Source organism: Rhinoraja longicauda, chromosome 27 (assembly GCF_053455715.1).
Source record: "Rhinoraja longicauda isolate Sanriku21f chromosome 27, sRhiLon1.1, whole genome shotgun sequence".
Classification (NCBI taxonomy): Eukaryota; Metazoa; Chordata; class Chondrichthyes; order Rajiformes; family Arhynchobatidae; genus Rhinoraja; species Rhinoraja longicauda.
In genome coordinates, this window is record NC_135979.1 from 22,961,754 (window position 1) to 22,977,520 (window position 15,767).

General features: G+C 47.5%; 1 protein-coding gene across 1 annotated transcript in view; it reads left to right on the forward strand.

Moving 5' to 3' along the window:
• LOC144606604 (adhesion G protein-coupled receptor B2-like) overlaps positions 1-15,767 on the forward strand; it is a 264,431-nt gene that overhangs the window by 54,655 nt on the left and 194,009 nt on the right. The window lies entirely within an intron of this gene.

Sequence of the window (15,767 nt, forward strand, 5' to 3'; positions counted from 1 at the left end):
CTGGACATCTGAACTAAAAGGGAATGCTGGAAATTCTCATCAGGTTGGTAAATCTCTGGAGTAAAACTGAGTTACAGGTGGATGATCTTTCTTCTGAATGGGCCAGTTCCGTTCCAAACAGAAAAACTGGTTATCTGAAATTGCTAAATTCATTTAAGTCCCAAAGAGTGCAATATGCCGAGATGGAAAATGGGGTGCTGTTCCTTAACTTTACATTGAGTTTTGTTGAAACAAAGAAAAATGTTAATGTGGTTTCTGATCTCTCTAGCTCTTTGTTTTACAATGACAGAGATGTGCTTGTAGGATCATTGGGCAACATTTCTTAATGGTCATTATAGAGTCTACTCAGTAGACTCATAGTTCCCTGAAACTATCAATACAGGTAGATTGGGTGGTGAAAAAGGTAGAGTGGTTGCTCTAGAGAAAATACACAGGAGCTTCACATAGATGTTGCCTGGTTGGATGGACTTTCGCTATGGGAAGACTGGTTAGGCTGGGCTTGTTTTCGCTGGAATGAAGGAAGTTAAGGGGTAACTGTAGAAGTGTACAACATTATGAAAGGCATAGATAGGGTAGATGGTTCAAATCTCTTTCCAATGGTTGGCACATCAAAAACTGTAGGCATAGGTGCACAGTAAATTGAGAGGGAAGAGTTTTAATGGGGATTTGAGGGAATTTGAGGTACTTTGGTTGACATTACATTGGTTATCTTGTTGTAGTCTGTGGCCTATTAGAAAAAACAGGCAGACAACCGAATTCGTTTAACCTCTTTATTCTACTCACCCAGGTGGGAGAGAGTCTGGAAATCGAAGCGTTTAGAAACGCTTAGGAAGCTAGTGTAGTCTCTCTTCCCGAATGCTAACAATTACACATATTTATACCCGAAATACATGTGTCAGTACATTTCCTGTTGCTACCTTAAATGGCAAGTTTTACAATGTCCTATAAATCTTTGTGTCTTTCGGGACCTCTGCGTCCGTTGTGTCCATCGTGACCTCTTCTTTCTTGGGAACAGAGGGCAGTCCATATGGCAAGTTGTTCTTCTTAACACTTCAAAGGATGGCTAACCATCAAAGCCTTAAAGCCAGTTGCCCATATCAAAGGATACCCTTAGCCATAAACAGGATGTCCTGGCAACATAATCGAGCTGGAGCTTTTACACCTTTTTAACACCCCTACAATAAAACCCACATGGCTACGCTGAATTTGAGCCCTTACATCCCCTCTTTGATTATACTATAATCACAGTCTTTTAAAGTGGTTGATTGACAAATATTTGGCATATACATGGACCGAAACAATAACAGATTAACAGAATCACAACAATTAACGCAATGATACTGCCATAATGGAGAATCGGCCCCCACACATATCCTAAACCAAACCAATCCCATCCTGAAGCATTAATTCGATCTTGGGCTAAATCTGCCCCTATTTTCTTAGTCAAGTCAAGTCAAGTCAATTTTATTTGTATAACACATCTAAAAACAACCCACATTGACCAAAGCGCTGTACATCAGTTCAGGTACTAAGAACAAACATACAATGGCACACAAACATAACAGCACATACATAAACAATTCACAGCACCCCCTCAGAGGGCTCAAACGCTAAATGCTCTTTCTATAACCTCCTTCACATGCCCCGTGATATTGGTGATATTAGAGGATACATCTGGTACAAATGTACAACATTCTTGCCCTATCATAGCACAGGTACCCCTCTCTTGGCTAGCAGGAAATCTAGAGCCATACGATTCTGGAGAGCGACAAGACGCAGGGCCACCATTTCAGTTGTTAACTGGCCTATTTGTTCCTGAGTCTCGTACAGTCCATCAGCGGTACAATTTGCTAATTGTTCCAGGGCACTAGCTAAGTTTCAAATTTCAGTTCCCGCCCGAGCGGTTCCCCATCTCAGGAATATTAGCCACCAAAACCCCTCAAACTCCGATACAGCTCGATTAGAGCTCCACTCTGGATGCTGCAGAGGATGATTTATGATTCGTAAAGGTGGGATCACAAAAGCTAGATAACAGCACCCTGTCCAGGTCTCATAAGATCCCTGATCATACCGTGGCGAAAGTCCTGGTAACCAGACATATGCTCAGCTCCCACATTTTAAGTAAGTCCCATTAAGAGGTCTTGGGGGAACTGCAGTACTGATATGGGTGCATGTGCTGAATGCCACAGACAGACCAACTTCATTTGGTCTAGATCCCATTCTACAGAAACAAGTTGTATTTATTGGTGTTTCTGGAGAGTCATGGGGAGAATTAACTTATATCCGGGGCCAATTCTCTTGTGTTTGATTAAGATAGGGTCTCAAGGACCACCCATTAAAACATTGAAATCCACAGTCATCTGGTCGGTTATCATAATCCGTACACCAATTATTGGAGCCAGGGCTCTGTGAGTGATTCAAAAAGAACCGGGCAGACCTGGTGTACTAAAGCACCAGCTCACCCTCCGAGCAAATGGTTATCGCTCCCAATACTAGGCAGTAAATAAGTCAATAGTAAAACGTGCACGGAATAGGAGTAAGGAAAGGTGTTATCCATAAAATAGTTCACCATGACGTTGCTACGCCTGATTAAAAGCTTTGTCAACTTGTAACATGAATTTAAAAATACCTGGACTGAGACAAAAACAAAATTCCCATGTAACCTCCAATTTTTCCCAGTCTATTCTTCTCCTCATCTCCTCTCGGAGGGACGACTGATGTAACGCTCGAGTTCGTCTACATCGACCCTGATACGGCTGCTGCTTCTTACATGGAAAACTAAATTCATCTGTCAGGCATTGGAAATTAAGCTGGCACAAAGCATGTCCACAGGGTACAACCCAATAGGCTTGGTCTCTCAATTGTTTAGCTCTGGTCTTATTAAACCATTAAACTATCCTGAGCAGGGTCCTATTCCTTCTGCCTTCCAGGGTATTGTGCCTTTGTCTCCTCTGCACATCATCTGATCGTCTTTACATAAATGTCATGGAGTAAATACAGATTGACCACAATACCATATAATTCTTGAGTGCACTTCCCCTAATAGCAGGAGTAACAATAGCTAAATAGCAACATCAATAGCAAAATCAATCCATCAGCTAAACACATCAACAATAACTAAGCAATACTTATAACTATGTACACGTGGCAATTCAATAAAATCAATTTGTAAACCCCAATGTATTTTGGGGTGATACCATGTAGCATTTATTACATCCAACATTCCCCTCTTACCAGCATAGGTAAGAGAGTGCACATAATACAACAAAACAGGTAAAAGCGCGTTAGGGACACAAACTTTGCCAGAGGCAGTAACCCAAAGCAAGTCAGATTCGCAAGGGGAACACCCATCCTGGCTCCACTGGTGTCTCTCAGCCTCGGGGGCGTCCCCCTGAAGCTGGCAGAATTCCGAAACACTTGGCATTGCGGTAGTTGCAGAAAACTGCTGTTGTTCGCCTGAAGAAACTAAAATGGTAGGGGTCAGGGCCACTGTGCATGCCAATGAGTCAGCCAATGCATTCCCGAAAGAAATGGGATCCTTGACAGATGTATGCGAATTACATTTAATGACAGCCAAGGTTTTTCGGGAGTGTTAAACTCGCTAGTAGATTTCGGAAAAACAGGACATTTTTAATAGGAGTGCCTGCTGCAGTCAAAAAGCCCCTGTGCTGCCACAGGTTACCAAAATCATGTGCAACCCCAAAGGCATATCGTGAGTCAGTGTAAATATTAGCACATTGGTCAACGCAAAGGTGGCAGGCCTGCGTGAGGGCAAATAATTCAGCCTGCTGGGCAGCATGAGGTGTACTGAAAAAGACGAGGGTGGGCAGCATCCTCAATCTCTAGCGCCGATCGTGCGGATTCTTACTCGTGGCGCAACTTAACCCTTTGTCTGGGACCTATCCATATTCCCTGATGCTGTCTCATTATCGGGGGGTAGTCCCCAATATCCTGACGGGGAGGGTAGAACCGGGACTGGCACCACCGCAGCCGGTGGCTCTGCCTGTGGGGCTGTGGGGATCGGACACGTCCAGGGTTCCTCGTCACCCTGGACTCCTGATTACCTAATAAAGCCGCTATATACTCCAGTGGTTCGGATTCTGACTTTTGTTGTTGTGCGGGATATATCCCTTTGGTACCGGTTTAAAATTCACCTCGAGCTCGGGTAGCACGGTCAAGTCTTAGATCATACACCTTCATTTTCCCTCCAACTTCGCTCCCTCGACTCCTGATGGCGCTTCTGCACCCCCTCTTTGATAGTCTCTACATTCCATGTACCTCCTACTGGCCAGGCCTCGTTTCCCAATCTTTTCATTAACGAAGCAAGTAAATAAATAACACATGTGTTGTACCGGGGCACCGCCATCACTCTTATCCAAAGACTGTCCCATATGTCTGATTGCCAATTATCCGAAAATATGTTATCAATAAATACTACCAATAAATATTACCAATAAATATTAATTGCACCCAGACCAAGACAATGACAAGAGTGACCGCCCCTTACCTTCCAAATCCGGAACCTTATCCTTATCCTTTTCTTTATCGGTTCGTCTGTGAATCTCAGTTGAACACGAAATCAACCCCAAACGAGGGACTTCAGTGTCTGAAAAACGTCAACGTCCGGGGTCTCGAACAACGGTCGAGAAGTGCACTCTGTCCCCTGCGGACGTGTTTCAGCCACCGATGCCGCTTAGTCGTTCGTGGTTGACGGTGCCAAGGAGATCCTGCCGACTACGCCAAATGTTGTAGTCTGTGGCCTATTAGAAAAAACAGGCAGACAACCGAATTCGTTTAACCTCTTTATTCTACTCACCCAGGTGGGAGAGAGTCTAGAAACCGAAGCGTTTAGAAACGCTTAGGAAGCTAGTGTAGTCTCTCTTCCCGAATGCTAACAATTACACATATTTATACCCGAAATACATGTGTCAGTACATTTCCTGTTGCTACCTTATATGGCAAGTTTTACAATGTCCTATAAATCTTTGTGTCTTTCGGGACCTCCGTGTCCGTTGTGTCCATCGTGACCTCTTCTTTCTTGGGAACAGAGGGCAGTCCATATGGCAAGTTGTTCTTCTTAACACTTCAAAGGATGGCTAACCATCAAAGCCTTAAAGCCAGTTGCCCATATCAAAGGATACCCTTAGCCATAAACAGGATGTCCTGGCAACATAATCGAGCTGGAGCTTTTACACCTTTTTAACACCCCTGCAATAAAACCCACATGGCTACGCTGAATTTGAGCCCTTACAATCTTACCTTGATTTACAAATAATTTATTGTATTATAGATTATATATTTGTTGTATTGCATTAATGTATTAATGTATTGCATTAAAGCTGCACCAAGTAAGAATTTCATTGAAGGTAGACACAAAATGCTGGAGTAACAGCGTCAGCATAAGGAGATAAGGAATAGGGTTGAAACCCATCATCAGACCTTCATCAGAATTTCATTGTTCCATTCCCAGTGCATAACAGTTAAACATTCTCTTGATTCTTGACTCTTGGAATTCATTTTTTGGTGTTACTTGCGAGCAAAGCACCAAGGCAAATTCCTTGTATGTATACATACTTGGCTAATAAATTAAATGTATTCAATTTTTACACAATGGTTGATATCTGGACTGTGCTGCCAAAGGATGCGCTGAATCAGTTAACAATGACTATTTGAAGCATTTAGAAAGGTACTTGAACAGGCAAGCCATAGTAGAATACAGACCAAATGTCTGTATTCTACTATGTACGGACCTCACCAATGTGTGCTATTTTGTTCAATCATTGCACTTTCATGATGACTCATATTAGATGCTGACCTATTAACTTTAATTTCAAAATGCTCTTATGTTCATTGCCTATCCCTAGTTTCCCTCAAGAAGTTAGTGATACGCTATTTTGTTGAACTGCTGAGTCCTTATAGTGAATGTCCCCCTTCAGTGCTGTTGGAGAGTGACTTCCTCCGATGATGGTAAAACACTAATATATTTACAAGCTAAGATGATGCAAAATTTGAAGGGTTAGTGGTTCCTTATGCCTGAAGCCCATTCCATGTCTTGTGTGGAGGACCTTTCAGTTGGAGCAAGATTTGCAAATAACAACAGTGCATTTTGTAGATGGACACATGGAAAAATGTAGGCAGTAGCTCCAACCTATATATCCTATTTTGATCTCACATGGGTGGTCAGGAAGTATGCCACGTGCCACAGGATATCCAGCCTCTGACTTGCACTTCTAGTTACAGTTTGCTTCTGTTGAGTTTTCAGTTAATGATGCCCCCCCCCCCCCCCCCCCCCAGGATTTTGATTTTAGAGAACTTGTCAATATCAAGGATAGATGATTAGACTCCCTATTGTTAGAACATTTATTTACCATTTGTCATCATATGCATGTTTACTCCTTCCTTTCACAAAAAGTTCATTATGGCGAGTCTGGAGGCTCGTTCTTTGTTGAAGAAGTTTATTGCGACAGCAATATTCGATCACAAAGTTTACATAACGAGATTACAGACAACCGATAAAACTAACAGTTCACTTCGAAGAAGTCTCCCAACTGACTCTTTTGGGCGCCAAAACCGCACGTGACGACGCTGTCCAATCAGCGGTCTCACTCCCTGGACCAATCCTTACGGTTCCCCCCCACGTGACCTTGCTGGCCAATCTGAGGGTTCGAGACCTAGGACCACTCTCTATGGTCGCTACATGACCCCCCCCCCCCAGAACCCGAGTTACGGAACCTAGCAGGGAGCTGGATTTCGCGACCAGAACGAGTAAGGAGAGGGGCAGCCGGGACCACAGGAGCGGGGGGTCCTGGACCGGGTGGAACTGCAGGAGCGGGAGGTCCTGGACCGGGTGGAACTGCAGGAGGACGGCCTCCCCGAGGCGGTTGAATGACCAGGACAGGGCTGTCCGGATCCAAGTGCGCAGGTTTAAGCCTGGACACCGAGACGAGCTCACTCCTGCCGCCCACGCCCAAGGTGAAGGTGACCGTCCCTTTACGCAAAACCCGGAACGGCCCTTCATAGACCCTCTGCAACGGGGAACGATGGGCATCTGTACGCAGAAATACAAACTCACAGTCCTTCAAGGCAGGCGGTTCATGCACCATGAGACAACCATGACGCGAAGTCGGAACCGGAGCCAGGGAACCCACGCGTGCCCGGAGTGATGCTAACACCGACGGAACTGAAGGCAGCAGACCAGAGGACCCCGGCAGCAAATCTCCGGGTACTCGAAGTGGTGAGCCATATACTAGTTCCGCGGACGAAGCACCGAGATCCTGCTTAGGAGCGGTCCGGATGCCCAAAAGGACCCAGGGAAGTTGGTCTACCCAGTCCGGGCCTTCCAGCCTCGCACTGAGGGCTGCCTTGAGTTGTCGGTGGAACCTCTCCACGAGCCCATTAGCCTGAGGGTGGTACGCCGTGGTGTGTTGTAACCTGTGGCCCCCTGTCGGTGGTGTTAACAGACGGAACCCCGAAACGGGCCACCCAATGGAGGGCCAGGGCCCTGGCACAAGAGGCAGCGGAGGTATCTGACAATGGGAAAGCCTCCGGCCACCGGGTGAACCGATCCACCACCGTGAGCAGATGGGTGTAGCCCCGGGAGGAAGGTAAAGGTCCGACTAAATCCACATGAATATGGAAATAACGGACCGCTGGGACCGCAAACTCTTGTACTGGGGGCTGGACGTGGCGTTGGACTTTAGCGGTCTGGTAGGGAACGCAGGAACGGGCCCAAGCAGCTACCTGCTTTCACAGGCCATGCCACACAAACCGAGCGGCTACTAAGGCAGAGGTGGAGCGGATGGACGGGTGCGCCAGCCCGTGAATGGCATCAAACACCCGGCGCTGAAGGGAGGGCGGCACCACCGGCCTGGGACGGGGGAGGGAAACATCACACCAGACTTTTGTGCCCGCCGGCCCTCAGGCCACCTGAGCCAACTTCAACCCTGAAGTGGCGGACTGGTATGCCGAGGCGGTGTCCGCAAGCTCCTGGGGATCCACCTCGCAGTCTACCGCTGAAATGGGGGAGGCCGAGACAGGGCGTCAGCAACGGCATTGAGCTTACCCGCGACATGACGGACATCGGTGGTAAACTCTGAGATGGCAGTCAGGTGCCGCTGCTGGCGGGCCGACCATGGGTCGGACAATTTGGAAAAAGCAAAAGTTAACGGTTTATGGTCCGTAAAGGCCACAAACGGGCGGCCTTCTAGGAAATACCTAAAGTGACGGACAGTTAAGTAGAGAGCCAGAAGCTCTCGGTCAAAGGCGCTATATTTCAGCTCAGCCGAACTCAGTTGCCGGCTGAAAAACGCCAAGGGCTGCCAAAGGCCACCGACCTGCTGTTCCAAAACCACTCCCACCGCCACGTCAGACGCATCAACCATCAAGGCCGTGGGGGCGGAGGCGCTCGGGTGGACCAGCATGGACTACAGGAGACCCCAGTGGCTGTGCCTATTGCAAATAGGTATACCCTCTTGGGAACTGTCGGGGCAGAAGACGTTTCCAGTCCGAGTGGCGGACCTGTTGGCAAGGATACTCGACAGGGGAGACCGAAGTCAGGAAGAGCCGTAGTGGTGGGTGACTCCATCGTTCGAGGGACGGACCGAAGATTCTGTGGCAGCAGGAGGGACTTGAGGATGGTCTGTTGCCTCCCTGGTGCCAGGGTTCAGCACATCACGGACCGGCTTCAGAACATCCTAGTGAGGGAAGGCGATCAACCTGAAGTCGTTGTGCATGTGGGCACGAATGACGTCGGGCGGAAGAGGAAGGAGGTGCTACAGCGGGAGTTTAGAGAGTTAGGAAAAAGACTGAGAAGTAGGACGTCGAAGGTGGTTATCTCCGGACTGCTACCGGTACCTCGTGCTGGTGAGGCCAGGAACAGAGATAGAGGGTATGAATTTATGGCTGAGGGGCTGGTGCAAAGAGCAGGGATTTAGATTTCTGGACCACTGGGATCTCTTCTGGGCTAGGGGTGACTTGTACAAAAGGGACGGGTTACATCTTAACAGCAGGGGGACAAACATTCTGGCAGGCAGGTTTGCTAGTGCGACACCAGTGGCTTTAAACTAAGTAGTGGGGGGGAGGGGTTAACAAATTGTGAAGATGAGGTTAAAGGGAATACAGGAGATATTGTAGAAGACTCTCGGAAGAATGGGAACAAAAGTTCTAGAGGGGAAAAGAGATTAAGGGCAGGGCCATTTGTGACCGATGTGAGAGGGGAGGTAAATACAGAAGTTAAAGTGTTGTACTTAAATGCGCGTAGTATAAAAAATAAAGTGGATGAGCTTGAGGCTCAGTTAGTCATGGGCAAGTATGATGTTGTAGGGATCACTGAGACATGGCTACAAGAGGACCAGGGCTGGGAACTGAATATTCAGGGGTACACAACGTATAGACAGACAGGTGGGCAGAGGGGGTGGGGTTGCTCTGCTGGTAAGGAATGATATTCATTCCCTTGCAAGGGGTGACATAGAATCAGGAGATGTTGAATCAGTATGGATAGAAATGAGGAATTGTAAGGGTAAAAAGACCCTAATGGGAGTTATCTATAGGCCCCCAAACAGTAGCCCCAAACACATAGGGTGCAAGTTGAATCAGGAGATAAAATTGGCGTGTCACAAATGTAATGCTACGGTGGTTATGGGAGATTTCAACATGCAGGTAGACTGGGAAAATCAGGTTGGAAATGGACCCCAGGAAAGAGAGTTTGTAGAGTGCGTTCGAGATGGATTCTTAGAACAGCTTGTACTGGAGCCTACCAGGGAGAAGGCAATTCTGGATTTAGTGTTGTGTAATGATCCTGATCTGATAAGGGGACTAGAGGTAAAAGAGCCATTAGGAGGCAGTGATCACAACATGATAAGTTTTACTCTGCAAATGCAAAGGCAGAAGGGAAAATCGGAAGTGTCAGTATTACAGTATAGCAAAGGGGATTACAGAGGCATGAGGCGGGAGCTGGCCAAAATTGACTGGAAGGAGGCCCTGGCAGGGAAGACGGTAGAACAGCAATGGCAGGTATTCCTGGGAATAATGCAGAGGTTGCAGGATCAATTTATCCCAAAGAGGCGGAAAGACTCTAAGGGGAGTAAGAGACACCTGTGGCTGTCGAGGGAAGTCAAGGACAGCATAAAAATTAAGGAGAGGAAGTATAACATAGCAAAGAAGAGTGGGAAGACAGAGGATTGGGACTCTTTTAAAGAGCAACAAAAGTTAACTAAAAAGGCAATACGGGGAGAAAAGATGAGGTACGAGGGTAAACTAGCCAATAATATAAAGGAGGATAGCAAAAGTTTTTTTAGGTATGTGAAGAGGAAAAAAATAGTCAAGACAAATGTGGGTCCCTTGAAGACAGAAGCAGGGGAAATTATTATGGGGAACAAAGAAATGGCAGACGAGTTAAACCGTTACTTTGGATCTGTCTTCACTGAGGAAGATACACACAATCTCCCAAATGTTCTAGGGGCCGGAGAACCTAGGGTGATGGAGGAACTGAAGGAAATCCACATTAGGCAGGAAATGGTTTTGGGTAGACTGATGGGACTGAAGGCTGATAAATCCCCAGGGCCTGACGGTCTGCATCCCAGGGTACTTAAGGAGGTGGCTCTAGAAATAGTGGAAGCATTGGAGATCATTTTTCAATGTTCTATAGATTCAGGATCAGTTCCTGTGGATTGGAGGATAGCAAATGTTATCCCACTTTTTAAGAAAGGAGGGAGAGAGAAAACGGGTAATTATAGACCAGTTAGTCTGACATCAGTGGTGGGGAAGATGCTGGAGTCAATTATAAAAGACGAAATTGCTGAGCATTTGGATAGCGGTAACAGGATCATTCCGAGTCAGCATGGATTTACGAAGGGGAAATCATGCTTGACAAATCTACTGGAATTTTTTGAGGATGTAACTAGGAAAATTGACAGGGGAGAGTCGGTGGATGTGGTGTACCTCGACTTTCAGAAAGCCTTCGACAAGGTCCCACATAGGAGATTAGTGGACAAAATTAGAGCACATGGTATTGGGGGTAGGTTACTGACATGGATAGAAAATTGGTTGACAGACAGAAAGCAAAGAGTGGGTATAAATGGGTCCCTTTCGGAATGGCAGGCAGTGACCAGTGGGGTACCGCAAGGTTCGGTGCTGGGACCCCAGCTATTTACGATATACATTAATGACTTAGATGAAGGGATTAAAAGTACCATTAGCAAATTTGCAGATGATACTAAGCTGGGGGGTAGTGTGAATTGTGAGGAAGATGCAATAAGGCTGCAGGGTGACTTGGACAGGTTGTGTGGGTGGGCGGATACATGGCAGATGCAGTTTAATGTAGATAAGTGTGAGGTTATTCACTTTGGAAGTAAGAATAGAAAGGCAGATTATTATCTGCATGGTGTCAAGTTAGGAAGAGGGGAAGTTCAACGAGATCTGGGTGTCCTAGTGCATCAGTCACTGAAAGGAAGCATGCAGGTACAACAGGCAGTGAAGAAAGCCAATGGAATGTTGGCCTTCATAACAAGAGGAGTTGAGTATAGGAGCAAAGAGGTCCTTCTACAGTTGTACCGGGCCCTGGTGAGACCGCACCTGGAGTACTGTGTGCAGTTTTGGTCTCCAAATTTGAGGAAGAATATTCTTGCTATTGAGGGCGTGCAGCGTAGGTTCACTAGGTTAATTCCCGGAATGGCGGGACTGTCGTATGTTGAAAGGCTGGAGCAATTAGGCTTGTATACACTGGAATTTAGAAGGATGAGGGGGGATCTTATTGAAACATATAAGATAATTAGGGGATTGGACACATTAGAGGCAGGAAACATGTTCCCAATGTTGGGGGAGTCCAGAACAAGGGGCCACAGTTTAAGAATAAGGGGTAGGCCATTTAGAACGGAGATGAGGAAGAACTTTTTCAGTCAGAGAGTGGTGAAGGTGTGGAATTCTCTGCCTCAGAAGGCAGTGGAGGCCAGTTCGTTGGATGCTTTCAAGAGAGAGCTGGATAGAGCTCTTAAGGATAGCGGAGTGAGGGGTATGGGGAGAAGGCAGGAACGGGGTATTGATTGAGAGTGATCAGCCATGATCGCATTGAATGGCGGTGCTGGCTCGAAGGGCTGAATGGCCTACTCCTGCACCTATTGTCTATTGTCTATAGCCTCCACCTTCTCGGGCAAAGGGGTGGCGCCGGCAGGGGTGATTCTGTGCCCTAAGAAATCGAGAGAAGGGAGGCCAAATTGACACTTGGAGGGTTGGATGATGAGCCCGTGGTCTTGGAGCCGCTGGAATACAGTCCGCAAGTGGGCCAGGTGTTCCTGCTCCGAGGGGCTGGCGACCAGGATATCATCTAAATAAATGAACACAAAAGGCAATTCTCGACCAACACGGTCCATGAGTCGCTGGAAGGCCTGTGCCACGTTCTTTAAACCGAAAGGCATGCGAAACCATTCGAACAACCCGAACGGAGTGATCGTGGCAGTTTTTGGTATGTCCTCCGGACGCACAGGGATCTGGTGGTAGCCCCGCACCAAATCGATCTTGGAGAACACCACGGCACCTTCCAGCCCAGACGAGAAGTCCTGGAGGTGCAGTATGGGGTAGCGGTCAGCCGTGGTGACGGCATTGAGGCGCCGGTAATCGCCGCATGGTCTCCACCCACCAGATGCTTTGGAGACCATATGCAACGGCGAGGCCCACGGGCTGTCGGACTGACGGACAATGCCCATTTCTTCCATCTTCCTGAATTCTGCCACCACCAGCTTGTCGGGCGGTAACCAATTTGGCCAATCGCAACCGCCTCTATGTACGATCGGCCGATGCATTTCCCGAGAAGGTACATGGTGAGCGGCAGTTGCGGGATTCTCCACCCCATCGTAGATGGTAATAGCACCAGCCGCGCTTGTGCGGATCCTTTTGGCGGGCTTTTGGAGAATTGGCGGGAGACGCGGCGCCATCTTTATGCTGCTGTGGCGCGGCCGCTGATGCCGAGACCTTATTGATCGAACTGCTTCTTTTTGATTTGGACACCATGAGCGCTTCGGCTTTTTCTGCATATGCCACGGGGTCCTTAAAAGAACAATCTGTGAGCATGAGTTTGACATCTTCGGGAAGCTTCTCTCGGAATGCCTGCTCGAACATGAGGTAATCCGTGTGTTCACCTGCTAGCGCTAACATTTCAGCCATGAGAACGGACAGCAGCCGATCTCCGAGATCCGGTAGGTGCATAAGCCTCTTAGCTCGGTCATGCCTACTGAATCCGAAGGTTCGTAATAGCAGTGCCTTCATGGCCTCGTATTTGTCTTCTGCAGGAGGGTTGATGATGAACCGCATCACCCGTGCAGTCGTCTCCGGCGGTAGAGCGCTGACGAGGTAGTAGTACTTTGTCGCGTCTGCCGAGATGTTTCTTAAGTGAAACTGGGCTTCGGTATGGACAAACCAAGATTGTGGTTGATGTGCCCAAAACGACGGAAGGTGAACGCTGACCGCGCTTAGCTCTGGTGCGCCGGGCATAGAAGCCAAAAACGAGGCGTCTTGTTCACTCATGGTAGGTGATCGGCTGGATCACGTCGGGGTCACCAATATGGCGAGTCTGGAGGCTCGTTCTTTGTTGAAGAAGTTTATTGTGACAGCAATATTCAATCACAAAGTTTACATAACGAGATTACAGACAACCATTAAAACTAACTGTTCACTTCGAAGAAGTCTCCCAACTGACTCTTTTGGGCGCCAAAACCGCACGTGACGACGCTGTCCAATCAGCGGTCTCACTCCCTGGACCAATCCTTACGGTCGCATCCACACGTGACCTTGCTGGCCAATCTGAGGGTTCGACACCTAGGACCACTCTCTATGGTCGCTACACCATCTTGTATCAAAACTTGCACAGTTCACTCACATGGCCTTTGCATGGCTATTTCTGTTACTGGTATTATTATTGTCATGACTACAAAAATACAATGAAAATGTTTACATGCTCTCCAGTCAAGTCATGCCATAAATGAGTACAATGTGAGCTGCACACAAGTACAGCAAGAGTATAAAATACCAGAGTGCAGAATATTGTGCTAGCATTACAACTACAGAGAGTGCAATATAGCATTATACCATTACAGCTGCAGAGAAAGTGCAGATTTTTAAAAAAGCACAATAAGATAAGTTTGGAGATCGGGACTGCACTCTTAGCTTATGAAAGGACCATTTGTTAGTTTGATAACAATGGGAAGCAGCTGTTCCTGAATCTGGTGGTGCATACTTTCAAGCTTCTGTATCTCCTGTTCGGCAGGAGAAAAGCAAATGCCCAGGGTGCATATGGTTCTTGATTATGCTGGCACGATTGGTATCCAATTGCAATCTATTGTTAGTGTTCAGAGTCTTTGTTCCCGAACCTCAATCCTGTACACCATGCTTGAAAAGTATAATAATTGCAAGAGCTGATAATTTGAAATCAAAGCAGTTAATGCTGGAAATACTCAGTGTGTGGGTATTTCCAGCATTTTCTGCTTTTGTCTTGCATGCCACCCCTGCCACCCCAGCAACGGACTGTTCCAGATGCTACGGTCAGGCAAACGCCTCCGCTGTCACGCTGTGAAAACGGAGAGGATGAGACGGAGTTTCTTCCCACAGACCATCAGGACTGTTAACTTTTATAACTCCAGGGACTAAATTTTGTCTTCTCTGTATTAACTGTATTAACTTTATTTATATGCTGTAACTGTAATTCTTTTTTGTGCACAATCCGCAGGCATTGCCACTTTCATTTCACTGCACATCGTGTATGTGCATGTGACAAATAAAATTGACTTGACTTGACTTGATGCTGTTGAAAGTGTTAATACACAAAATCACAAATTCCCATCCATGCAAACTTTGTTGATTTCCTAGATACTGTATCCTAGATTTTCTAATATATCAACTAATTGAAGTGGGAGATTTTAAAGTTCCCTCGTTTTTATTTTGCCACCAATTTATAACGGTAGTCTATGCTATGTAAATCTATTCATGCTAAATTGAATTTTGTAATGCACTTGAGTTCTTGACAACTTCATCTCAATATTTCTGAGCTAATTTCTTGGTTCAGTTGATAAAATTAGGGGCTAAAAAATGCCAGACATCTAGGAGAGAAATCATTGTTATGATATATTTAGTAGGTTTTTAAATATACAGTACAGTACAATACAGAACTTTATTGTCATTCGGTACCGAGATACCGAACAAAATTACATTTCCAGCAGTCACAGAACACAACAAAAAAGAAAAGAACACAGGACACACGACCCCAACACAAACATCCATCACAGTGACTCCAAACACCCCCTCACTGTGATGGAAGGCAACAAAACTTCCACTCTCTTCCCCCCACGCCCACGGACAGGCAGCTCGACCCCTACCGAGGCGACCGACCCGCACAGCCCCCGCAAGGGGATGGAAGTCCCCGCGGCCGAGCTGCACCGGGCACTGAAACGTCCCGCGGCCGTACCGAGTGATTGAAGGCCCCGCGGCCGAGCCGCACCGGGCACTGAAACGTCCCGCGGCCGAGCCATACCGGGCGATGGAAGGCCCCGCGGCCGAGCCGCACTGGGCGCTGCTAAGTCCCGCGGCCGAGCCGCGCCGGCGATGTTAAGTCCAGCGGCCGAGCCGAGCCGGGCGATGGAAGGCCCCGCGGCCGAGCCGCCGGGCGCTGAACCGTTCCACGGCCGAGCCGCGCCGGGCGATGGAAGGCCCCATGGCCGAGTCGCACCGAGTGCTGAAACGTCCCGCGGCCTTACCGGGCGATGGAAGGCCCCGCGGCCGAGCCG